Genomic DNA, 24672 nt, shown 5'->3' with positions numbered 1-24672 from the left:
AACCAACATGAAACCAGAAGTATATATGAACATAATTAAAGACTAACTAAAACACTTAAAAATACCTATTAACACGGAAACATTTGAGTTGGTACTTGGCCTTGAAAGATGCCGAAATTGCCACACATGAGTAAAATAAAATGAGTTGCCCTGTTGGAAAATGTCTGGCACATCACCAGGATTAACACAAACCGACCATCTGATCTAGGAACTCTTCTGCAGACTCGCAAAAAAAAAAAAAAAAAAAAAAAAAAAAAAAAAGAAAAAGAAAAAGAAAAGAAAAGGATGTTCAACAAGCCTCATACTTGAATGTGAGAGCAGCACTTGCTCATCACAGACAGAAAAGAGGAAACACTGTAAATGTCCACCAACCAATGACTACATGAACAAAGGGGGTCCGACAAGCATACTGTGAAATAGTGCTTAGTCATGATTTAAAAAGAATGCTGCGGGGAGTGAGTCAAGTAAACAAAGTCAGACTCCAAAGACATTTCCCTTTTCTAAGTATTTATGTCCGACGTCCAGAACAGGTGAATCTGCACAGACAGAGTAGATTAGTAGCTCTTAGAGTGGAGAGGGGAAAGCGGTTGGCTAAAGAGAAGCAGGCTTACTTACTTCTGAGGTAGGAAAAGGGTTCTCAAAGCAGCCACAGCAATGGCACCCACTAAGGTTCATTGACTTCTATGAGAAACAAGAGTCATATGGCATCTGAATTTTATATCGATCTCAGCAATGCTATTTTTGTATTGGGACAGGAAGAAGTGTCCCTCTCCCTTAAAGAAGATCTAGGAAGACGAGGGGGCTGGTGAACCAAAGTGGGGTCATCAGAGGAACGCCAACCGCAAGGCTGTGGAGGTATAGAAATGGTAGAAGAAAGCAGGAGAGAGAAGGCGAGTTAAGAGATGATGAAGAGATGAACCTAAAATAGCATGCAGAGAGAGGGGAAGTAAAAGTGAACTCACCACAACAGCACTGTTTAGAAGAGAGAGAGAGTGGGGGGGGGGGTGGATGGCGAAGAAACATCATTGTAGTTGGCTTCTGGACAGCTCCCACACCTATTTCTTGAGAACGCCACATACTCAGACATGTACCCTGTCTTTCAAACAGCACAGGGGCCAAGTCTGTGATCCGGTTAACAGCAAGGAAACAAGGCCCGAATGTTAAGTACTGTGGTGTGTATGGTTGGGTGCCTCCATACAGAAAGACTTAGAAAGAGCAGGGTTTCTTGCGTTGTTTTAAAATGCTGCCAGAAGGGATGGATGTGGAAGACGGGGGTTATTAGACACACCGATAACTACTGGGATTGGTAGAAGAGAGCACTATTCATTACACTAGCCTTTCTACTTGCGTGTGGAAATTTTCCATTAGAAAATCTTACAAGTAAAGAAATTTGAAAAAGAGACTTAATTTGCTACATTTATATGCTATGACCTCTATGGCACCCCTATCCTTCCTGGGACACTCCACACCATTATCACTTTGGTATCTGGGTCTTTATGGAAATGCTACCATCACCTTTTAACCACCTAGGTGTGTGCTGTCCCCATTTCCCACCCACTTTTTCTCCATAGCAGTTTTCCTCTGACATCGCTCTCCGCATCCCGTCATAGTACAGCGCTCAGTTTGTGCCTTGCTGTTCTAAATCACACACACACACACACACACACACACACACACACACACACACACTTTGATTAAGGTACTGTATTTCAAGACATTTCAGATAAAAATAAACTCTCTTGCTTTCCAAATAGCAGCAGAGGCCAGAGGATGAGAACAAGATGAAGACTATTAAAAAAAAGTCAGGACGACTAAGAAAGACTTGGTATGGGAGAAAACCTGGAAGTCCTTAAATGGTGGAAGATGGTCCAGAAATGCGGACCCTTGACATAAAATAAACTTGGGTTCTGAAAGGAAAGAAGAAGAGGGAAAAGAGAAGGAGGAAGGAAAGAACAGAAACCCACCTCTTTATCCTGAGTCCACGAGAAGATGTTGACGGGGCTACCTCTTGGGGAAGGCACACACAATCTGAAAAACTGTTTTCAAATGGTAGACCCCAGAGACCCAGGCCAAACCAATTTAACTCTTATTTTCTCAGACCCACAGGTGAAGGGGAAAAGTTTAAACCTCAGGACTCAAACTCCCCCGGAAGAACAGTACTTTACACATGCTGCCGCCGTCACATGATGATGGTATGCTGTAGTGATATTTTGTTTGTGTTTTAATAAATAAATCTTGCCTGGAGATCAGAGTGCAGAGCTAAGCCATTCGAGGCCAGGGATGGTGGCACACACCTTTAGTCCAAGGCCTTGAGGCCACCCTGGGATTCATGAGAATGAGTCTGTCTAAAAAAGAGAAATAGAACTCATACAAAGGTGACCCCAGCACTTGGAATTCCACGCCTTTAATCCCAGCACTAGGAAGGTGAAGACAGGAGTGATATGGCCGGCCGGGCAGAGAGTGGTATTTAAGGAGGAGGAGACAAGCTCATTGGAATCTGAGGTTTGGTGGAGGCACAGTGCCGTCTAGGCACTCTGAGGATCGCCCCTTCGGTCTGAGCATTGGTGGAGGTAAAAGGTCTCTCTAGTGATTTGCTGCTCTGCTCTGGTCTTCAGCTTTAACCCCTCCATCTGACTCTGGGTTTTGACTAATAAAGATCAACTAGAATTCGTGCTATATTATGTGCTTGCTTCTCAGACACTAAAGCTCCACAAAACTTTAAAATGAGAGCAAGCAGCCCAAAAACGCCTGGTTTTATTCAGGTTACAGGACAATTCAGATCCTTTGGCAACTGAGCCATACTTGCATGTTTTTAGATAACTGTTCATGTTTCTTTAGCTGTCCCCGAAACTACCTTTTAAAAACTCATTTTCAAATGAAGAAAGAGCAGAGAAGGAGACCACATAGATTTTCAGAGTTCAGATGTTCTCAGATCCACTAGAATGGGTTACAATTAAAAGGGGGTGAAGAACATAGGAAAAATAGCCTGGCTGCAATGTTCATTACTTAACATCAACTGAGGACAACACCGGCTCACACCTCAGACCTCCATATTCTTCCATCTACCCACAACAACACACACACACAACCCACCTTGGAGGGCTAATGTACATTTCCCTCTTTTAATAAATATAAAGCCAAAGATGCAATTATTTAGAGGGGGGCGCTAAATCATGCTGGGTGTGTGGTTTCATGGTCTATGGTCTATTTATTTACAGATACCCAGCTGCCAGGTGACAAAAACATCCACATCTGAAATCTCCTTTTCCCCCTAAGAAGTCTTTTCCCTTCTCAGCTCACGCTGCCTGTTCTGAAGGACACAGAGCATCTACTCAATATGAGAATACTATTATTATTTCACGGATCCGAAAACTGAAAGTGATGACCACACAGCCGTCCAATGGCTCTTTGGAGAATCACAGCTGGGAAGATGTTTCCAGGACCTCCATTCTCAACCCGCAGACCACCTCTGTGTATGGGATAAAACCCGGGGCAGAGGGCAAACACACACTCACATGCACTCACGTGCACACACACACCTCCCACAGTCAGTAAGGTGATTTCACGAAAGAGTGGTAACACACTTCTGAGTCCCGTGACCTTGAAGGAGGCACCGCACCTCTCTGTGCTCCATTCCAAGCTCCAGTTAGATGTGAGAACTAACTGAATTGTAGCTTGTGTGAGTCAGGCACACCGTGTTCTCTAGAAGTTAACTTCTCTGTCATTGTTCTCGCTATCACAGATCACAGAGCCGTTCCCAGCTAGGACGGATGGCTAGGAAGCCCTCTGAGTCTTCCTTCAGGTCCTCTTAACTCAAATGTATAAACCGACCAGAGATCTTTTGGAGGCACAATAAAAAGATGTAATAGGATCGACAGGCACCAGTGCCTCTGGGATTTACTCTCTCTGGAAGCCTGGGCATGTTTATTTAAGAAGGTGCATAGACATTAATAGTCACAGAGTCCACCACGCCAATCTCTCTGCACATGAATAGAAGTCTATTGTTAGTGATGAGGGAAACTATTCAAATCTGTCGATTGTGTCATGTGTGCACATGCAGGGGAACGGGGACTTGGGTCACTAGGCTGTCCCTCTTCAGCACCTGACTTACTTCCCACTAGCAAATGAAGTTCTTTCCACTTGAATATTCACCCTCGACTCCCACAGAAACTGTCTGTGTAAAAACAAAACAAGTAAGCAAGGGGGCTGGAGAGATGGCTCAGTAGTTAAGAGCACTTGTTGCTCTTGCAAAGGACCCAGGTTCAAGTCCCAGCATCCACATGATGACTCACAACCATCCACAGTTGGGGGATCCGAAGCCTACTTGTGCTCTCCTTGGGCACCAGACACACCCATAGTGCACAGATAGACAGGAGGACAAAACACTAAAACATAAACTAAAATAAATCTATTAAAAAAAAAACAGGAGCATGGTATGCAAACTAACCACGGCCTCAGAGGCCATGACCCTCGAATTCCATCATTGTTCCTTGCACCCCTCCCGCCTCTATACAGACCCCAAGGAACTGAATGAGAAGAAGCAGTTCCTATTATCTGGGCTCTGAGGAGCAGGTGGCAAGGCCGCTGAAGAGGAACTGAGAGCTGCGGGGATGGAGAAACAGACATGCTTTTGACCCTTGCCACAGGGAGTTACAAAAAGATCAAGTTTGCATAAATCCTCTTCTGGCCGCTGCCCGGCAGGAGCTGTGGGCCCAGCACCAGTCACTCACTGCAAAAGCCCAAGGCCACCCCTAAAACCTGTAGAGGGTTCCTCCCTCCTGGAGGCTCATTTCTCTTTCCAACTCTCTGGAAAGTGGAACCCGGGCTCTCTCACCTCACCAAGGAAGTGCCTTGAGACTGTGCCCTGAGACTGGTCTAAGGAACCCCGAGTTTGCTAACGGGGTTTCAAGTTCGTTGCCACTGAAGAATCTCACACTCGGGGTAGGGGCAGCTCCAGGGAACATGTTTCTCCTGAGCCTAAACTCTCACTTAGGGTAATACCCCTTCTCACTTCTCTGCAATCCCGCACTGGTGTCACTAGGTGGTCCGGTCCGGAATCGCCCCAATTCCAGGTCAGCAGGTGGATGGACTTCAGGTGGGGTGTGCTTGCTTATATGGCAAAATGTTTTTCTGCCACCTTGAAGAAGTCAAGGGCAGCTGCCATTTAAGGGCCTATGGGCCACCACCTGGATTCAGGCTCCTTACTGCCCCCAGTGATGATGCCTGGCCCCTTCCCTCCCCTGGCCCTCTCCCTCCCCAAAAGAGTACTCATTTTGCAAAGTCACACGGCAAAAAAAAAAAAAAACTTCTTCCCCGAGGAACGCCTTCCCACATCCCCCAAGTAACCATGACACTGTCCTGACCACCTCTAGGACCACGGGTTACCCTGTGTCTGAGGCCTCCTGCACTCCCCTCTCATCCTCATAGTGCCCCGCCTCCCGCAGCCAGGCCAATACAGCTCCCGGCTGCCTTCAAAGGGTCACTGCGTTGCGGAACCTTGGGAACACGCAGCGAGGACCGAGATGCAGCCAGAACGCTGCCGGGATGCCAGTCATCTTCGCTTCCCTCTAACTGTGACGCCAACCATAACGAAAAGCCCCGGGAAAGCGAAGCCTGCGTCTGCACGCAGGAACGCGGGGACACTGGGACGCGCCACCGAGTGGGTGCCCTGGACCCGTGCCTCGAGACTACACTCTGCCCTCGGATGCCACCGACCCGCCACACCCGGCTGAAATAAGCGCGAAACCGAACTAGCACAAATGAGCTCCCAGCCCCCAACTTCCAAGCAGCAGCTTCCCCCACTCGGATGTGTCAGCGCTTAAGTCAGCGAACCTCGCGTGGACCGCGGCTTACCCGAGCCTCCTGGTCGTTATATCCACCTAATAGCCACCTTGCCATGGGGCAACAGCAGGTCCGGATCACCTCGTCGATGTGCGGCCAACAACTCCGAGGTTCTGATGGTGCAGGGAGAAGTTGCCAACGAATACAGAAAGTTTTCACCAATAGAAACCTAAGTCCTCTGCTCAGCTGCACGTGCAACCACGCTCAGCCCCTCTAGGTGGCGCTGCGTGCTCTCTGGGGAAAGGATTGGGACCATTAATCCCGTTGACAGTCCCAGCATCCCAAGGCTCGCTTCTCTGCTTCTCTGCAAAATCCATCTCCATCACTCCAGATGGTTCTTTGGCTTTGCCCGTTATTGTTTCCAGGTTACAGAGCAAATGCAATGAGATTTTGGATTATTTGTCGAGCATCTCTGAAATATTCCCAGTGCCTGGGACAAGTTTGGAGTGGTTTAAACTTAACTAGTTATTGACTTTTCAGAGGAAGTTAGACACTAATTAAAACAAAGCCAGTTGAATACTAGCTGCCAGTCATTGTCCTCCCCTTTCTTTGTGGCTAGTTTGTTTGGGGGCTACACTGGGTTGGACCTGGAAAGATTCCGTGTCAACTGAACACCCACTGGAGAAAACTTACATTGAAAAGTCAGAAAGAGGAGCAGGTGCGGAGCTAGGAGGAATGCTTTGATGCCAGCCTGAGCTACACAGCAAGACTATTTCAAGGAAAGTCAATAAACAAACTGTGTAAGTTAGCGCTAATATTCGTTGCTCAGTTGCTGTGCCCGCTGCCTTTAATTGTGTTACGCAGCCTTTAAAACATCCCTGATTGTAACACAACATTGCTCCTGCTTCAAAGATAAGGGGTCTGTGGCTTACAAAGTTGTTTAATGACTCCTCCGAGGCCACACAGCTAGATAGCACTGTCAGACTTTTTAGGTAGGTGTATCTGGTAGCAGATCCGACGTCTGATGGCTATGGAATCAAACAGGCAGACGAAAAAAGTAAAGGGGACCATGTGAGAAACTTGTTTCAGGGCCATCTAAGAGGAAAGAAGTCACGGGGTGGGGCAAGAGAAAGAATCTTAGCAACAGCGAATGTCTTGCAGAGCAAATTGGTGTTAACGTTTGAATCTGAGATACCTCACACAGATTAGCTTTCTTTTTTTTTTTTTTTTTTTTTTTTTTTTTTTTTTTTTTTTTTGGAAAGCTTGTTCCCCAGGTGGCTGGTGCTATCTTGGGAGGCTTTGGAACTTTTAGGAGGTAGAGCTGAGCTGGTGGAAGTAGGTAACTAAGAATGGGACTTTCAAGTTTATAGTCCAGTCCCAGTTCCACAGCTTCTCCTCTCCTTCATGAACTAGCCTTTCCCTCTGTCTCCCCCGCTGACGGGAGTTGTGCCTACCAACCCGATCTCCTCCTACTAAGAGCCCAAACAAGCCTTTCCACCCTGGAGTTAATTCTGTTAGGCACACCACTAACCAAAAAGTCAAAGTAATTGCCGTGGGAGATGGAGGTGAGACGCCGTAGTAGAGGGGTGGGCCCGGAGTTCAGTCCCCAGCACCGGGAGAAAACAGCTGCCAAAGGCAGACTAAATGAAGTCCTAGTTAAGAAAAGGATTCTTAGGCTAGGGATACACAGGTCAGTGGCATTGCTGGGATGCATAAGGCACCACAGTTCCTAATATAGAAAGACTTTTCTCACAGGGGGCTAGGAGTTTTTTAACAAAAATTGTAGAAGTTTTTGGTCAGTCTTCCGTGAAATCATCTTCACCAAATTTGCTGTTTGAACGGCTGTGAGAGCACCTTACTAAATCTGAATGTGCATAAAAACCTGAGTTCGCCAGGGAGCAGCAGCAATTGGGAGGTCGAGCAGACAGATCTCTCTGAATTAGAGGCCAGCCTGGTCTACTGAGCAAGTTCCAGGACAGGCTCCAAAGCTACACAGAGACACCCTATCTTGAAAAACCAAGAAAGAGGAAGAAGAAGAAGAAGAAGAAGAAGAAGAAGAAGAAGAAGAAGAAGAAGAAGAAGAAGAAGAAGAAGAAGAGGTGGCACTTGTTAATCCAGAGCTGGTAGGGCAGGGCAGAAACAGACAGATCCCTAAGGCTCTCTTGTCAGCCAGTCTAGCCTCCTAGGCAAGTTCTAGGCCAGTAAGAGACCCTGTCTTTATAAGCAAGGTGACCAGCACTTAAGAAGAAATGACAGCAGATGTTGTCCTCTGGTCTCTCTCTCTCTCTCTCTCTCTCTCTCTCTCTCTCACACACACACACACACACACACACACACACACACTCACACATGCACACACATACACAGAACATATACATTTCACATCTAGTCACAATGGAGCTCTACATTTTGAAAGAGAATCTTGAGAACTAAGAGGGAGTTTCAGGGACACGTCATTCAATCTGGAAACACTCTCTAGAAATCTTCCATGTCCCTTCTGGGATGCGAAAGAACTTTCCCAGCATTAACTATGAGGACTGGGCATCCTGGGGCTGCGTAAGTGACCGGTCAGTTCTCAGTCACCAATTACTACAACTGAGCATCACCCAAGCGAAACATAGGCTGGCATGATTTTTTTCGCCATCCATGGAGAAGGCCAATGGCAAGAAGGTCCAAGACTAGCACTGAAAGACATAAAGGTCAGGGACAGTTTAGCCCTTTAGCCAGCCAGCATTAGATGAGCAAGCACATAAAGCTCCCTTGTGGCCAGAGCATCCTCATTGCTGCAAGAGAATAAGAGCCTGGTGATGGCCCCCTGCAAAACCCAGCTGTTATAGAATATTAGTTAAAGATGTATCACATTTGTTTATGCTGTGGGACATTTGTTTAATGATGCAAAGATGCGCTGCATTCTTTTATGTTGCATTTGTTTAACTCTGTGAAGCAGTGTTACTTTGCCTGCCTAAACACCTGATTGGTCTAATAAAGAGCTGAACGGCCAATAGTGAGGAAAAAGGAAGGATAGGCGGGGTGGCAGGCAGAGAGAATAAATTAGAGGAGAGAAGAAGAAATCTGGGAAGGAAATCAAGGACCAAGAAAAGAAGGAGAGAGGACACCAGGGGCCAGCCACACAGCCACAGAGTCAGCCACAGAGAAAGAGGAAAGAATTATAGACTAGAGAAAGATAAGAGTTCAGAGGCAATAGGTAGGTAGGATAATTAGTTAATAAAAGCTGGCTAGAAATAAGCCAAGCTAAGGCCGGACATTCATAAGAAAGAATAAACCTCTGTTTTTTTTTTGTTTGTTTGTTTGTTTTTGGGAGGGAGCTGGCTGGCGGGCCCCCCAAAGAGCAAAGAGTAAAAACATTAACTACACCTAGCCTGTCTTCACAAGAAGTCACTGTGCTGTGAGCAGAGCTTTGCCCCTGCGTTTGAACTCAGCGGACAGAGTCACGAAAGGGGAAACTAGTCTCTACAGAACAGGAAGGAAATGAGAGGAAACAAGCTTCATAGTAGGCCAATGGAGCCTGGTGGTGTCGCCCACACACAGAAGTCGGGGAAGGGAGGATGACACCGAGACCTGTGGAGAGGGACAAGGCCAGCAAGGGAAGCTGCGTTCAGCTGCTCTGTTGCTTCTCTTCTTGCCAGCCTGTCGTACACAGCATTACCTACAAAAGGACAGATCCGTGTTTTCATTTACACGAGAAATCCGTAGAGAAAGATGAATAAAGGTCACCAGGGGGAATGGGGATGGCAACAGTGGAGTTACTTACTCTTTAGGGAGTATAAAATTTTGGCCCAGGATGACAGACATGTGTGACTGGATTGTAGTGGCGATTGTCCAGTGTGACTAAAAAGGGTTGCTATCATAATGTTTTGAACATTTTACCATAACGAAAACATATGCACACCTATATTTTTTAAAAAATCCATTATCACAATACAATACTCTTCTGGACTAAAAGCTCAAGGGAATGTCGTGTGCCTGAGAACACTTAGAGACTCTTTGCTTGAGTTTTAACAAATGTCATCATTTGCTTCTCTTAGAGGTACCAGGGCTGGACCTCTGGGTTGTGATTCTCCCCCATCAGGAAGAAGAGTATTCTTAACCCTTTGGGGGTTGTTTTGTTTTCTTTGAGATGGTTTCACTCTATCCAGTCTTCACCTCTTGAGCTCATAAAATCCTCCTGCCTGGGCATCCTTAGTAGGTGGATGTGGTGGTTTGAATAGGTATGGCCCCCACAGACTCATCTGTTTGAGTCTTGGCCCATAGGGAGTGACTTTATTAGGAGGCGTGGCCTTGGATGAAGTTGGAGGAAGTGTGTCACTGTGGGGATGGGCTCTGAGGTCTACTATGCTCAAGCTACGCCCAGTGTGACACACAGACTCCTGCTGCTGCCTATGGATCAAGATGTAGAACTCAGCTCCTTCTCCAGCACCAAGCTTCTGCTTGCACGCTGCCTGCCATGTCCCACCATGATGATAACGGACTGAACTGTTGAAAGCATAAGCCAGTCCAACAAAATGTCTTCCTTTACAAGAGTGGCTGCGTTCACGGTGTCTCTTCACAAAAGTAGAAACCCTAACTAAGACAGCGGAACTGAAGACACACACCATACCGCAAACCTGCCACACACTGTTCTGTGTACTTCCCCTGCTGGTAAGTGGCTTGGAGTACCAGGGAGCATGCTCAGAGATAGTCTACCCTGGAAGAGGTTCTTTGCCTAAGAGATGGAGGCAGTTGACAGAAAGAGTGTGGACACACCACAAAACTTAACCATGGGTTCAGGCCATCCCCAATCCCTAGGGCTGATTTCTGGAACTGACAGGACAAGGACCTTTTTGTCTGACTCATAACAGGCACCGCACTTCATTGTATAGTTTCTATTACTTCTCTCTAAAAAGTATTTTTAGCTGGACTAGCAGAGCCAGAAGCTGCACCTGCTTTGTAGTCTATTTTTATGATTAAAATGTGGTATACAGAAAAAAATTGGGGTTCCACGTGAGTGCAGCTCTAATTTGCTCTTAGAACTAAAAATATGACATAGAAAGTCCCAGGCAAGCCAAGACTACATAGTAGGGAAATGTTGTTTAAAAAAAATGACAGAAGTAAAGACCTAAAAGTGATGAGTTGGGGTGTACCCTGGTAGTAGAGCACTTGCCTAGCATGTATAAGACCCCAGTAAATTGTTTCTGTTCTTGTTGCTCACTGTTTTGTGGGGCCAGAGGGAGGTCCACCCTCATCTACCTTTCTCTCCTTGTATCTCTACCCACCATCCCTGACCCAGATCTAACAGTGTCCTTGGTAGCGTTTGATTATTCCATCAATATCTCTGACCTCTCACATGGTTTGTGGGGTGTGGTCTGAGAGTACAGTTATGAAACAGAAATACATTAAGCTGATATTATTCAAGCCCAGGAGCAGTTCTGATGCCCAATGTTTACTATTTCCATCAGGCCTCGGAAGTCTTCTCTGGTGTGACCCTACCTCAGCGACCCTAAGAGCCACAGTGACCTTCACACTGCAATCCTTCTCTTCCTCCCTTTGCATCCAGGTCATCAACCTCATCTTACATCCTCTGCAAGTCCCTCCTGGTGCTGATCCCTGTCCTTCAATGCCTCATCCCTGATGTTTTACTTGCTCTATTGTAGCCATCTGGTCTACCTTAGACTACTTCCCAAGTCATTTCCATGTGGACTACATGGTAAGGAATGGCTGAAACACACAGATAAAATCTTCTGTGATTAATGTGATTTTTATTAAAGAGCTGTAGTACAAGGAAAATATACATTTTTTTCTTCAATTTCTTCTAAATCAAGTTAACTTGGTATCCCTACTTGAATAAGTGTTAAGACATTGAATCTGGTGTGTGTCGGAGAGCAGGTCCCATCCTTAGAGTTTCCTAAGAGCTCCTTGACCCCTATGTAACATTCTGGGAAAATTTCTGGTCTTCGATCTGTCCTAATGGGTGCAGAAATTCCCGTTTTCAAAGTTAATATTAGTTTCCTCAGTTGCATGCTCTACAGTAAGTGTAGGCATGGGGGTGGGGTCCTTCCCTAGATCCTGGCGTTTGCTCACTCAGTATCCACGGAGCCCTCATTCCTCATCCTCAGGCCTTACACTTCCCATCACAACATACAGATAAAAAAAATCTCCTTTCTTGGTCTGCAGTTGGAAGAGGTCCCTACACATCCTCCCCACCCACTCACACACACCATTCCACCCTCTGCCGAACCCAGGTAACCTTTGCCTGACTCCATATCATGTCATAGAGTCACTGTTACACTGAATCTGGGAGTCTTTAACAATCTTGTAAGATTCAAAGCCCTGTTGGGCTGAGGAAGGAGGAAAACATGCTCACACTGGACTTGTAAGTTGTTGAAAAGCAATAAGAACAAAAATGAATGCTTTGATGAATTATCAGCCATGGCAAAATTCAAATAACATTCTCGGTAAAATTGCCACAGTTGTTCAAAACTCTAGAACCCCAGTATGGTGAATGCCAGCAAATACTGACTTCCGGTCTGAGTGGAGCTGCATCTCCGGCCAGTGCATTGGTTCGGCATCTGCTGCTCCCCATCAGTTCATCTCACCCACCACCAGCGTCCTTCAGTCTGATTCATCAAGCCATCCTATACTTAGAAATATATTTTCTGTCCAGGCAATGGTGGGACACCCCTTTAATTCCAGCACGGGGGAGGCAGAGGCAGGCTGATCTCTATGAGTTCGAGGCCAAGACAGGCTTCAAAGCTACACAAATAAACTCTGTCTTGAAAAACGTGTGTGTGTGTGTGTGTGTGTGTGTGTGTGTGTGTGTGTGTGTGGTGTGTATTCTGTGTCATTCTGCCTTCGGGGACAAAAGGCACCAACCATCCTACAAGAGCACCCTCACCTATCCCCCTTCCCACAGTTACACCTTTATGATAATCAATAATTACCACTTCTGTTTCGGTATCGGTCTCCAAGCCCCTGCTGATTACATCAGAGCCTATGGGATGGAGCCTAGATAATGGGCTCCCGGGATGTCCGCGTCCTACTTCCGGAACCTCTGCTTGTAGTTCACGACTAGGAGGAACGAGAGCTGCAAGTAGAGTCAGTTATGAGACTTTATGTCACTTGATACCGCCCAGGCCCAGAACCAGGACTAAGAGGTAGCCCACCCCAACACCCACCTCATCTATGAACCGCTGGAGCATGTCAAGGGGCCGGATCTGAGGATCCAAAGCTACAGGATCTCCACGATAGGAGTCCCAGTGAGGACCCAGAATCAATAGTGTAGTAGAAGTCAGAGGTCTCAAGCCAGACCAAGGATTCATTGCAATGAACACTTGCAAGCAAAGATGTACAGACTAAAGGATAGGTTGTGTGACATACAGCTTCCACGTTCAGCATTTTTGTCTATTTTTTGCTTGTTCGTTTGTTTGCTTGGTTGGCTGGTTTTGAGGTTTTGTTTTTGTTTTTTATTTTACTTTAAATTTTATTTTGGGGGTAAGGTTACAAGAGAGAGGGTGGAAGCGAGGGGACAGGAGATGGGTGGGATTGGGATCATTATGTGAAATCCATGGAGAATCAATAAAAAGTTTTTAAAAAAGAAATTGGTAAGAAGGCTGGAGAGATGGCACAGCAGCTAAGCGAGCATATTGATACTTCAGAGGACATGCGTTCAGTTTCCAGTACCCACATCAGATGGCTAAAACCACCAGTAACTTTAGCTCCAGGGCATCTGACACCCTCTTCTGGCCTCTACTGGCAGGGCTCTCTTAAGCCCATATGACCCCTCCCCCCACATACATATAATAAAAATAAAATGAAAGCTTTAAAAAAAATTACATCGGCAAGGATGAGCTGGGTGGGCATGGTGCTTCATATCTATAATCTCAGCACTTGGGAGGCTGAGGAGGGAGGGGTGCCATGAGTTCAAGACCAGCCTGGATTACACAGTGAGTTCCAGATCAACCTGAACTATAGAGTGAGACTCTGCCTCAAAAACAAAAACAAAAAGAAGGAAAGAGCAGTACAAAGACATTGGCAATTAAATTGTATAAACTTAAAAGCACAGTGAATCGATGATGGAGATACTAACTCTGTGCTTGTAGAGGGAAAAATGCAGATTCCATTCACAGAGCAGTTCACAGTCTTAGCATTCTGAAGGACTTCCTCCTAGGAGAGTAAACTGTGTTTCCTTCACTATTTATAGGCTGGCTGGTGAGAGAGCTTGTGACAGTCTGGTCAACACTGATGACACTGGATTTTGTGCAGCGCTCAGCACTAGGGCTCTGTGAGGAAGGAGAGACGTGCAGAAGAGACCAAAAAGGCCATTGCAACACTTGGTCAGCTAGGAAGGACCCTGGAGTGCTGATCTCAGATGCAGACAGAAGTGGCACCCATGGAGAGGAACGAGGCTTCCTGTGTCGAGCGGGGAGTGCTTTATAGCTGCAGCTACCAGTGACCACACTCACCAGGCCACATGGGGTAGGGGATTTTCCTCTGTGCACCTGGGGTTTTAAAGAGAAGCAGATCAGTCAGCAGAAATGGATCCAAATGATGCAGAAGGAACGCCTGGCTGCCTTGTGCTGCTACCCCATGCTAAGCTCACTGGCCAGAATCTAAGAAGAAAAAGTGGGAGGTTAAGAGATGTGAATTGGAGGCCCTGGGATTGCAGCCTTAGGCCAAGAGCAGCGGGGCTGCTAAAGGGCTTTGAACCTCGGGGCATGAATGAGCTGAAAGCCTACTGATGATGACTTGCACCCCCACAAACACACTCCCCACCCCACACCCCACCTCTACCTCCGGCAATCCAGGGATCTTTAAGGCAGAGTTTCCCAAACACTGATGGGCATAAACTTATCTGATGATCTGCAGTCCCTAGCAATAGGTCTCTGGTGGAGCACGGCCCTGAGCAGCTTCAGGAGATTCTCACAGACTGTTCTCTGAACACCAGACTTTCAGACAGATGTGCTGGTTGGGTTACTTGTCAACTTGACCCAAGTTAGAGTCATCTGGGAAGAGGGAATGCCTTTTTCAGACTGGCCTGTAGGGCATTTTCTTGATGAATGATTGATGTGGAAGGGCCCAGTCTACTGGGGATGGTGCTAACCCCTCCAGCAGGTGGTCCTGGGTTGTCTAAGAAACCAGGCTGAGAAAGTCATGGGGAATAAGCCAGCATCAACATTCCTCTGTGGCCCCTGCTCCATCCCTGCCTCGGGGCTCCTGCCTTGACACCCTGTCCTGGCTTCCATCAGTGATGGACTTTAGCTGTAAACCATAATAAGCCCTTTCCTCCCTAAGTTGCTTTAGGTCATGGTCTTTATCATAGCGATAGAAACCTAAGACCAGTGAACACTTTAAAGCATCCTCCATTGGTTTCTCAGAGTTGTGAGAAGGCGAGGATGTGGCTAGATGGCTCGTATGAAGCTCTTTTCTAACCTTAGATAGCTGTGGTTTTCTGGGGTGACCTAATTGCCCAGACAGAGAACGCCATGACCAGGCTGTTAGTCATTTATTCTAAGCACTTTGGTTATTCTGGAACTTTACTTAGACTCTACGCTTTCAGCTCAGAACCCCGGTCTTGTCTGCTCTGTCTGTGTTCAGTTTCCGAAACAGATTCTGAAGATGTTTTTGGCTTTTTTTTTTCCCTATTGTCTGAGGTGAGATTGACCCCTCCCCTTTTCTGGAAACTTAATATCTGTCAACACAGAAAACACAACTCTTGCCTCACAAGGAGTAAATGACAATTTAATAGGAGCTAAATGTGAGTGACTTACGACTACAGAGCTAGGTTACCCAGAGTCCAAGTACCAATGAGGAAAGAGTTTTGTGGAGCTTATATATAGTAAAGGAGCAAAGAGAGCTATAAACCAAGGCATTTAAAAAATAATTGGTAAAATCAGTCAAGAAGTGGTTACAGCAAGATGGGGGATTCTCTCTGTATAGGCTTCCAATGCTACCTGTCACGCTTAGCTTTGGCCTTGGGAAAGCCAGTGATCTGATAAGTTCCAAAAGGTTTCTATCTATTAATCCCAGACTGTTAGGTCTGATACAGAGGTGGGCAAGGAATGGCTGTTTAGGAAGCCAAAACTAGCTCTAAGATTAAATATCCTTAAGCTTTGGATTGGCGACATCCCAACCCCTCCCCCACCAGTGCCGTTCTAATCGGTCGATCTTTGCAGACACAGAGTCTTTCCAGGAATTCTTGTGCACACACCAAACCAACACCATCAGAGTCTCCAAGAGTGATCCCTGAGCCTGGATTTGGACACCTTAGGGATTTGAAGAGAGGTCACAGATAAATACGTTAGACTCCTTTAAATTGGTGCTGCAGCAAGAGAAACAGGAGCCTGGCAGGCTTGGTGTGTGCGTCCGTCCAGCGTGTGTGTGCACACGTGTGAATGAGGCTGCAGATGGAGTACTGAGCCATGCACAGGCAGACCCGACACAGGTAGCTAACACTACTGTGCACATTGTCTTTGTTGGGGTTCCTATTGCTGTGATGAAACACCATGACCCCAAGCAACTCAGGGAGAAAAGGGTTCATTTGGTTCTCATATCCCAAATCATAGTCCATTGAGGGAAGCCAAGGAAGTTGGGGCAGGAACCTGGAGGCAGGAACAAAAGCGGGAGCCATGGAGGAGTGCTGCTTACTGACTTGCTTATAAAAAGTTCATTTTCTGTAATTTACACATATGTTGCCAATATGTGGTATAGGGGTGAGATGATGAGATTGGTCAGCTTGCTGCCAAGCCTAACAGCCTGAGTTAGATCCTAGGACCTAGGGCAGAAATGATTTCTAAATGCTGTCATCTAACCTTTACACGAGTGGTGGCATGTGTGTACGTTCACCCTCAAGCACAAATAATAAACAAATAAATGAATGTAAATCTTAATACAGGGAAACTAGCAAGATTTGTGTACATTCTCTGTACAGGATGGGTAGCTCAGATTTCAGCCCCCAGGAAACAGAAGCAGAATCACCATGGTCTACACAGCAGTCAGCCTGGGCTACACAGCAAGTTCCAAGCCAGCCACAGCCATACGGCAAGGCCCTGACTTAAAAAAAAGGTAAAAGAAATAGATTTTGTAGTTCAATTAATAACATAACAACAACAACAAAAAACAACCCTCATCCCCCACACAAAGTAGGACGTAAAATGAACCACAAAGGCCAAAGAGTAAGTAAGACTTTTAAACAAAAGTCAGAGCAGAATGAACCCCTCTTTATGTGAAGTGAAAAAGACTATGATCTTGTGAGCCGCCTTCCCCAGCTAGCTCCCCATGGGAGGCAGACCAGAGTTTTTGTTGCTGAGGCTCCGTACTCTGTGCTCCAGGGGACACTCATCATCCATGTGATATGGATAAGATGCTTCTCTTTGGGCTTCTGTTCCCTTCTTTGAAAACGGATGCAACCTTAGTAATGCCTAGTACACAGAGCTGTCATGAAGACCAACTGAGACACACAGCAGACACACAGACATAACAGAAAAGATCAGTATTGGAAATAGGTCCCTCAACTCTCTCTGCAACATAGTGGGGTCTTTTGTGTTAGCTATGATATATATTTATTGGGGGCTTACAATGAAACATGAATGATTGCACTGATGGGATTAAGTAACACATATATGCAAAAATACACACACACACACACACACTTTGATTTCGCAGAAGCACTAGAACCTTTCCAATTGATGATTAGTGACGAAGAAGGAAAAGGGAAGTCAAGATCGTGCTTTTAAGACTGTCCCTAAAAGTATATCAGCATGGAACATGGGCTCTTAGAGTGTAGAGCTCCTGACTGTCACCTGCACCATTCTGGGTCACGTGCAGGATGTGCACGACCTCCCAGCGCAGGACAGCTGACCTTCCTCAGCAGCTAAGAGGGTTCTGGCGAAGCTTCGGTTCCCTGGTGGAGTGCCAGTGATTTCCAGTACAAGGAGCTGATACAAGGACCAAATGAAACACACACTAGATGTCTAGATCTTAGGACAAGTGCCAGCATGCAGATGTCAATGACTCATGGGCAGTCACAGTTCTCAGGAGGGAGAGCCACAGCCTTCTCCTGCACTCCACACTTTCTCTCAAGGATCAAGCTCCAAATGCTCCCCACCCGGTCAGACCCATGACTCCGCCCCACATCTAATCTGCATAGTGTTCCTCAAACCAGTGGGCATCGTACTATTGTCAAACCTAAGCAAAAACAGACTAAGATCCAAGCGTGGAGATAGGGGATCTTTCTATTCCAGCTTCTCAATGATCACCGTAAATGAAAAGTCCCGGGGCTGCGGTTGATGCTGTCTGAGGAGGCATCGTTGTGAGCTACAGGCTAGCCTGGTCTACACAGTGAGTCTCACGTCAGCCAGAGCTACACAGCAAGATCCTGTGTGAAGAAGATAAAAAGAAAGAAAGATTACCTGGTCAATTTTTCTCTCTCTGGAGTTAACAAGAGTTTTCTACCAATATTCTATTCCCCAATGGTAACTCTACACCATATTCTACACCATATCAGGATAACTTCTGACAGAAATGATATTTCTTTCTTTGACTGTGTACGAGTGGTTTAAGACATCTAAGCCTCAGTTTCTTTGCTTGTCGCATAAATGAGAGTCTATTTTAGTGAGGCAGTTTTGAAGATTAAAATAATACAAATACAGTTACAGCAATCTGTAACTGTGAAGCTTACAATGTATTAAAACACTGAGACTATTGCCATAGCTTTTTCTAACTGTCAAAGAAGGAAATAACACTTGGCTATGTGACTTTTTAATGAAGATTAAATGAGAAAATAAATTATGTGTGGTGGAACTTCTGACACATTGTAAGAGTTTGACAAAGGTTATTTTTCCTGAAAAAAAAAAAAAACCTCTATAGTGGTTTGTTTAGTAGGCTTAAACACACACACACACACACACACACACACACACATACACACACACACGACAGAGGGCATATTTGTCTGTATAACTTCCCATGGTCAGCACTGATCCCAGTCAACAAGAACAATCTACACACTGTTCCTTGACCCTCTATCATCTTTGGGATTCTGCCAAAGCCCCCTGTCCAGTCGGAGCGTCATCAGTCTTACTGCGTAGATTAAATTGAGAATTCCTTTGAACCCAACCTTTGGTTCCTTTGTTGAAACTTCGGCTTGATGGGAAGAAGATGGTTTCTATTTATCCTTTGTCCAAGGATTATTTCCTTCACATCCAAATGGATTTGTAAACTGTATAATCATTGCTTGACCCATAAAGACCTTTGTGGTGCTGTTCCCCTCTTCCCAAGTCATTCCTCCAGACACTTGTCATGTCCCATCTGAACAAAGCTCAGCTGGCCTCCGTCCTCACCCACCAGCTCTCAACTCACTTCTCTCCCAGCCAATCGGTCAGCTTCATCCTTCTGTCCTTTTCTACTGGCTTAGACTTATAGGTAACTTGGGATTGAGTCCCCTTGAGTGTCTTTCTCTTTAAACAAACAGGCTTCTCTCTCGGTGCCTAAACACAGCAGCTGCTCAAGTCATGTTTCCTAGGCATACTCTTAGAGCTGAGAGACCGTGCACTGTGTCAAAACCACAAACCAACAGATAACGTAAAGAGGTGCATTAGCTCTCCGATGCTGCATCGGCTTGATCTTCAGACTGCTTGAGGGCGAATAGTTCCTGGGCTGGAGAGCTGCCTCCGGGAAAGTGATTGTTGGGCAAGCATAGTGAACTGAGTTCTATTTCTCCAGCACCCATTTAAGAGGGGGGGCAGGCAGATGTAGCAGGATCCACCTGTAATCTCAGCACACGGAAGGCTGGGCCGAGAGGATCCATGGGGCGTAGTGAACGGATAAGAAGCTCAACGGGAGCATGGGGCAGCTGGTCACATTGCATCAGCAGTGAGAAAGTGGAGAGAGCCGTGCTTGTGCTGGTCACAGGTTCCTTGTCATTCAGCTCCTGACCCCAGGCTGGAGGATGCTGCCCACAGTTAGAACAGGCCTTCCCACCTCAGGCTAGAGCTCAGTCTAGAAACTCCCTTACAAACATGCCAAGAGGTGTGTCTCCTAACTCATTCTAGATCCTGTCAAGTTGACAGTTGAAGTCAAATATCACAGGGAGCGAGCAGAGGAAGGATATCTGGACACCTGGTTTTCTGCAAGGGTTTTCCTGTGGAGTGTGGCTGTTGAGGAGAGGACAGAAGAGAACACACTTGGCGTGTTCCAGTCAGGTAAGCAAAATTTGTTCTGAAACGAACCCCTCTCCTCTGAATCTTTGAAGAACGTTCTGTTGTGTGTTTGGACCCTATCGCGGGCTGGCTTCTCTGGACAACTTTCAGCTGCCTTTCGTGGCCACCCCACTCCTTAAGCATGGAGTCACACCAAGATGCCTCTCGAAGAAAAAGCCCTGATTGTTAAGGCTGGCTCCAACACCACGAGGTCACCATGAACTCAACAATGTCTCCTCAAATGGTGACGCAAAGGTTAACCTTTTGAGTTCCCTCTTTCTTTGTCTTATGGTTAACAGAATATCTGCCCACACAAGAAACAGAAACAGAGATATTAGCTGTTGAGGGCAGAGAAAGAGGTATTTACTCTCAAAAGTAAGAAGTACTTAGGTGAGATCGGGTGGTCTGAACGTACCCATGAGATTCCCACACACAAGTGGCCCTACCCCCAACCCTTCACACTCTAGCTGACCAAACAGTGTGGGTAAGAGCCTGCTTACCCACAAATGGACGCTTTGTGACAACTGCAGGGGTCACAAGCTGCCCATCGTGGCCTATGAATGAGAACTGAACGGCAGGATGGCCCAGCCATCGTGGAAGCTTCTGATTGCGTTGCCCAAAGAAAAGTGGGCTTCAGTTTTAGGGTCGTGCTCTGTTTCTGTTTGTTCGTCTTGCTCTTTGCTTCTCTTTCATCCTCTGCCTCAGAATGACTATTCCCCCACACACACATGTCGGCCAGTTCCAGGCCATGTCACTGACTTAGAAAACCAACAATAAAACAAGAACAACTAGAGGAATGACGTCCGGGCTCCTGTCCCACCCAGGAAAGACATCCGAGGACCACAAAGTCCTGCAGCACAAGCAGAACACACACAGAGAACCAGAAGGCCCAGCTGGAATCAAGACGCACATTCCTACCACTTCCTACGAGCCTGGAATTAGAGTCCCGATATGAGTACACTCTAGAATGGGAATGCTACAAAATGTGTTGGTTTGCTTAATTTTTTTTAAACCCTACATAAAATTCCTTATTTGCCAGGGACTAGTGGTTTAACTGCTCCACACCGATCACTTTGCTCCAAAACTGGGCACCTCTTCAGCATTCTGAGTGTTTTGTTCTCTGTGCTTGACATAAAAGCATCTTGTGTTCCTTGTTTGGTGGTATGGCTGTGGGCCTGGAGCAGGAGAACAGGACCCTGGAATCCTAAACTGGGTTTACTTCTGAGCAGCCTGGAATAAATACACACAGTCTTTCTGGAAACTTCAGAAAGCCTGGAATTGGGAGGGGGCAATTTAATGATAATGATAATGATAATGATTTTGCTGGACACACGGTACAGACAAAATAACCAAACAAAAAGTAAGATAAATCAATAATTTTTAAAAAGTGTTTTGAGAGTAGCAGTCTCATAAAATAACTGGAGATTCAATCAGCAACATAGGTGTTGGGGCTCACAGCATGGTTCGGTGATAGAGAACTTGCCTAATATGCACAAGCCCATGGGTGTCCTCCCCTACACCTCAGAAAGGAGGAAGAGAGGGAGAGAAAAGAAGAGAGGGAAAGAGTGGGAGGTGGGGAAGGAAAGAGAGGGAGGAAAAAAGGAAGGGTTGGTAAAAGAGAAAAATCTAATGTAAATGATGTGGTCACTTGGGCTTGTAATCTAGCACTTGGGAGACTGAGCAAGGGAGCATCGCGAGTTCAAGGCCAGCCCGGGTTACATAGTAAATTCCCAGTCCACATGAGCAACAGTGTGAGACTCTACTTCAAATAAAAAAGAAAGTCAAGAGAGTAGATATAAAAATGCATGTGGTTTATTCTATTTACATTGCATCCAAAAGAGATGATACCCGACTCTATTTTTTGAGGAATGGATAGGACCATATACTATAAATATGATACTAAGGGCAGCGCTTCCCACTGTGGGGCGTACTTTGGATAGGCTGTGATTGTGTAGAGGTAAGGTTCGGGAGGTTATGGCAACCTCCTAGCATCTGAGATGTAGCTACATGGGTGTGCTGTGATCTGAAGAACTTTATTCCTAATGCAGCAGGCGGGACATTGGGCTTCTTGGAAGGTGTTCAGGTGGGGAGAGATCCACGTTATGAAAGGATTAACAACTAGCCTTTTGAAAAGGGCTTACTGGAATGAGGTTTTTTCTCTTCCTATTTGCCTTGTGAGGATGCAGCAAGAAGGCCCTTACCAGTGGGAGCGAGCTAGCCTGGGTCTCAGACCTCCTAACCCCTGAGTGTCAGCAGCTACTTAAAGGTTCTTCATCATTCATCCAACCCCAGGTGTGCAGCAACCAGACAAAAACAAGCTATTTGCTATGTAATTGGTAAACACTATACACACGCTTCATGTACCTTTTCTTAAAGTATGTCTTGTATTGTTTGTTTCTGGTTTTAGAAGGTGAGAAGGAGACATTAATAAGCTCTAGAAAGGCAAGCATTCTCTCCTGGATGAGACTGGATGGTGCCCAACCATATCGGTGACCTCACTCTGGGGCTCGCCCAAGTGAGGCTGTTTGTCACTTACTTTTCTCCTCAGTGTGACCAAATAAGAGAGCAACCAAAGGGAGGAAGGGCTGATTATATCTCAGCTACAGGGGAGTTTCAGTACCTCATGGGAAGGAAGACACAGCCGAGTTCCCAGTGGCGTCCATGATGCAGGAACATGTGGTAGAGGCTTGTTCACACATGAGATACGATGCATGAAAGGGAACCATGTGGGGAAGGGGCAGGTATAACCCTCAAAGGCCCAACCTTAGAGCGACTTCTACCACTCAGACTCCACACCCTTGAGGCTCAGATGCACACACTGGGGACCATAGATTCAAAGCAAAGCAGAAGTTTGGAAGGTACGTTTCAAATCCCTGCTGTGACGTCCCTTCTGCTTGGCACTTTATTTGGTGTCTCTCATCATGTCCATACAAGATTGAACTTCCTCATTTTGTCTTTGTTAAGCAAAGTACCGCAACCTGAGTTGCTTAAAATAGCATATATGTCTTCTCTCCAGTTCTGGGGTGGGGGTGGGGGGGTGGAGAGGCTAAAACCCAGGTTGACAGATAAGCCACCATTCAATCTCTGAGGGAAAATCCGTTCAGTGCCTCTATTCTAGCTTTGTATACCTATCTTAGGTGATCCCTGACTTCAGGAGACTCCAGTTTCGGTCTCTAACTCCATATCACATAGTCTCTGTGGAGGTTTGAATAGGACTGCCCCCAGAGGCTCATACATTTGTTGGCTTTGTCTCAGTGGTGAACTGTTTAGGAAGGATTAGGAGGTGTGGTCTTGTAGGAGGAGGTGTGTCTTGGGTGGGCTTTGAGGTTTAAAAAGTTCATGCTAGATCCAATCTCTCTCTCTCTCTCTCTCTCTCTCTCTCTCTCTCTCTCTCTCTCTTTCTCTCTCTCCCCCCCCCCACTGCTTGCATCCTGCAGGTCAGGATACAGAGCTCTCAGCAAGTGCCCCAGCGCCATGCCTGTCTGCTCCTCACAGTAATGATCCTGGGCCAAACTTTTGAACCTGTAAGCAAGGCCTCAGTTAAAAGCTTTCCTTTACAAAAGTCACCTTGGTCATGAAGTTTCTCCACAGCCACAGAACAATAAGACTGTCTTCCTCCCTAGTGTGCATCTCTCTTCCTCTCTTCCTCCTTTTTCTTGTCCCCCTCCTCCTTGATTCCCTCCCCTTTTGTTTTTTTCTTTGTGAAACTAACTCTTACTATGTAGTCCAGGGTAGCCTCAGCCCAATCCCATAGAAGGGGGGACTATAGGTTTGTACATACTAGCATGCCTGGCTTCCAATTTCTCTTGAAGGACAGCCATCACCGAGTACACCCTAATGTACCCGGTGACCTCAGTGGAGATGGATGGGCAGGGAAGGAGTCCCGCGCTCATTCCAGCCTGCTCCTGCTTGTGTTTGTGTTAGTGGGACTTGCGGCTCACTTCCCATCTGGTGAACACCTCATTTCTGCTGGTCACCTCCACACCCACATTGCTGGCTGTGTGACTACACTTCTTGCCTTCAGGGAGAGATGAAGACACTCTGTAGGCCAGTTGGAGATCGGGTGACATCGTCTCTCCTCTAGTCAAGGCCTTGAGCTTTGATCACTTAACTCATCCTCCAGCTTCCTCTCAAATAGACCTTGTTCTTGTACCTCACTGATGTGGGGTGGTGAGCACTAAAACCGGACATCTTGGGCACACAGGGACAAATGGCCGTCCTGGCTCTTGTTGACAATCTGCCTGCTTGTCTTGTGTCTTTTGTTGGCAAAGAGTGGCAGTGTGACGTATTTACAGTTTTGTGAAAACTGTGGGGTGTTCCAGATGATTTCTATCCAAGTCCAACACCCTAAATTACTCAAGAATTTCTATGGTTCTGTGATTGAGTAAAATCCAAAGAAATATTCTGTCCTGTAGAGCCACACCTAACTGCCCACACTGTGATCTGAGAAAACCGTAAACCTTGGGATGATACGACTGAGATCTGGAGCCCATGCTTTGACATGGAAATCCGGAGCATCCGCTCCTACCCCGGGGTCTCTGAGAAGAGCCTGTATTGAGTTGTCTCTGCTACCCCTCTCCTGACCTTTCTTCTGCCACACCACGGTCAAGTCTCCACGGCTGTGTCGAGAGGCTTTCTGAAGGCTGCCAGAGCAACGGCATGGCCAGCTTTTAGAGATGGTGTCCAGTAGAAAGGATAG

At 46.3% G+C, this 24672-nt stretch overlaps 1 protein-coding gene across 3 annotated transcripts in view; it reads right to left on the bottom strand.

Moving 5' to 3' along the window:
• Nucleotides 1-6011, bottom strand: part of Rubcnl (rubicon like autophagy enhancer) — a 36580-nt gene extending 30569 nt beyond the window's left edge. The window contains exon 1 of one of the 3 annotated variants that reach the window (XM_048421860.3): nucleotides 5854-6011. The gene's annotated coding sequence lies outside the window, so the exon portion shown is untranslated. Of the gene's footprint in view, nucleotides 1-1964; nucleotides 2100-5832 lie in introns of those variants that run through there. The other 2 variants (XM_048421861.3, XM_048421863.3) reach the window with 2 other exon arrangements.
• Between the last annotated feature and the right edge of the window lie 18661 nt (nucleotides 6012-24672).

This window comes from Myodes glareolus, chromosome 12, assembly GCF_982192425.1.
Source record: "Myodes glareolus chromosome 12, mMyoGla1.1, whole genome shotgun sequence".
Lineage (NCBI taxonomy): Eukaryota > Metazoa > Chordata > Mammalia > Rodentia > Cricetidae > Myodes > Myodes glareolus.
This window is presented reverse-complemented; position numbering and strand designations above follow the sequence as displayed.